Here is a 2,642-nt window from a genome sequence, read left to right as displayed (position 1 = left end):
TCTGGATATTTGTCCTTTGTTGGGTATATAAATTACAAAAATTTTCTCCCATTCTGTGTGTTGTCTGTTTACTTTGCCAATTATTTCTTTTGCTGTGCAGAAGCTTTTTAGTTTAATTAGGTCCCATCTATTTATCTTTTTTTTTTTTTAATTGCATTTGTGTTTGGGTTTTTGGTATGAACTCTTCGCCTAAGCTAACATTGAGAAGAGTTTTTCCAGTGTTATCTTCCAGAATTTTTATGGTTTCAGGTCTTGGATTTAAGTCTTTGATCCATCTTCAGTTGATTTTTGTGTAATGTGAGAGATGAGTATCCAACTTCATTCTTCTACATGTGGTTTGCCAGTTATCCCAGCACCATTTGTTGAATGTGATGTCCTTTCCTACTTTGTTTTCATTTGCTTTGTCAAAGATCAGTTAGCTGGAAATATTTAGCTTTATTTCTAGGTTCTCTATTCTGTGTCATTAGTGTACATGCCTATTTTTATGCCAGTACCATGCCACTTTTGTAACTACAGCCTTGTGGTATAGTTTGAAATCAGGTAATGTGTTGCCTCCAGGTTTGTTCTTTTTGCTTAGTCTTGCTTTGGCTATGTGGGATCTTTTTTGGTTCCATATGAATTTTAGGATTGTGTTTATAACAAATTTTCTCTAAACACTTTGGCTGACTGTCCCGCCTTTTATTTCTTCCTACAGAAATAGAAATATTAGATGAGTAAGGTTAGGAGGACTATGGAGATTGGTTAGCTGTTCAGTCCTCTTCCTTAGGAGCCAGCTGCCCTTGGGGAATAGGCATCTGTCTTGTTATTAGAAAACTTGGTTTATGTGCTTACTTTAACAGCACATGTACTAAAATTGGAATGATACAGAGAATATTATCATGGCCCCTATACAAGGATGATATGCAAATTTGTATAGTGTTCCATATTTTTTAATCATTGGCATCCCTGAAAGAGAGGGGGAGGGCACAAACAAGTTGGAAAACAAATTCCAGGTTATCATTCATGAAAACTTCCCCAACCTCTCTAGAGAAGCCAACAGTCAAATTCAGAAAATACAGAGAGCCTCTGTAAGATTCTACAGAAGAAGATCATCCCCAAGACACATAATCAGATTTTCTAAGGTCAAAATGAAAGAAAGTAATGTTAAAGGCAGCTAGAGAGAAAGGGCAGGTCACCTATAAAGAAAACCTCATCAGGCTAACAGTGAGCTGCTCAGCAGAAACCTTACAACCCAAAAGAGATTGAGAGCCTATATAATGTTCTTAAAGAAAAAAATCTTCAACCAAGAATTACATGTCCAGCCAAACTAAGCTTTCTTAGCAAAAGAGAAATAAGATCCTTTCCCAATAAGTAAATGGTGAGGAAGTTTGTTACCACCAGACCTGCCTGACAAGAGATCTTGAAAGGATCACTAAATATGAAAAGGAAAGACCATTAATAGGCAATATAAAAACACACTTAAGTGCACAGGCCAGAGACACTATAAAGCAACCATACAAACAAGCCAGCATCATAACCACCTAACAACACAGTGGCAGGATGAAATGCATACATATCAATTTTAACTTTGAATGTAAATTGGCGAAATGCCCCCACTTAAAAAGCGCAGAGTGGTAAGCTGGATAGAAAACCGAGACCCAATAGTATGCTGTTTTCAAAAGACCCATCTCTCATGCAATGACAGCCATAGGCTCAGAATAAGGGCATAGAGGGAAATCTACCAAGCAAATGGAAATCAGAAAAAAGCAGGGGTTGCAATCCTAATTTCAGACAAAACAGCTTTTAAACCAACAAAAACCAAAAAAGACAAAAATGGGCATGACAATAATAGTAAAGAGTGCAATTCAACAAGAAGATCTAACTATCCTAAATATATATGCATCCAACACAGGAGCACCCAGATTCATAAACCAAGTTCTTAGAGACTCACAAAGATATTTAGACTCCCACACAATAATGGTGGAGACATCAATACTCCACTGACAATATTAGGCAGATGATTGAGGCAGAAAATTAGCAACAATATTCAGGACTTGAACTCAACATTGGACCAAAGGGATCTGATAGTCCTCTACAGAATACTTCATCCCAAAACAACAGAATATACATTCTTCTCATCACCACATGACACATACTGTAAAACAGACCATGGAATTGGACATAAAACAATCCTTAGCAAATGCAAAAGAACTGAAATACCAAACACACTCTCAAACCATAACACAATAAAATTAGAAATCAAGACTAAAAATTGCTCAAAACTACACAATTACATGAATATTAAACAACATGCTTTTGATTAACTTTGGGGTAAATAATGAAATTAAGGCAGAAATCAAGAAGTTCTTTGAAACTAAGGAAAACAAAGATAAAACATACCAGAATCTCTGGGACACAGCAAAGGTAGTGTTAAGAGGGAAATTTATAGCATTAAATGTCCACATTAAAAAATTAGAAAGATCTCAAATTCACAACTTAACATCACAACTAAAAGAACTAGAGAAGTACGGGCAAACCAACCCCAAAGCTAGGAGAAGACAAGATATAACACAAATCGGTGCTGAACTGAAGGAGACCAAGACACAAAAGACCATTCAAAAGATCAACAAATCCAGCAGCTGTTTTTCCTTTGGAAAAATTAA

General features: G+C 36.1%; 1 non-coding gene across 1 annotated transcript; it reads left to right on the top strand.

The window, feature by feature from the left end:
* The first annotated feature begins 823 nt into the window (after positions 1-823).
* On the top strand, positions 824-930 carry LOC119471924. The gene has a single exon (XR_005201023.1). It is a non-coding gene; the product is annotated as a U6 spliceosomal RNA (small nuclear RNA).
* Positions 931-2,642: the final 1,712 nt, after the last annotated feature.

This window comes from Cebus imitator, unplaced genomic scaffold (genome assembly GCF_001604975.1).
Source record: "Cebus imitator isolate Cc_AM_T3 unplaced genomic scaffold, Cebus_imitator-1.0 Scaffold3, whole genome shotgun sequence".
Taxonomy (NCBI): Eukaryota; Metazoa; Chordata; class Mammalia; order Primates; family Cebidae; genus Cebus; species Cebus imitator.
Note: the sequence above shows the minus strand (reverse complement) of the source record. Positions and strands in the feature narration are given on the sequence as shown.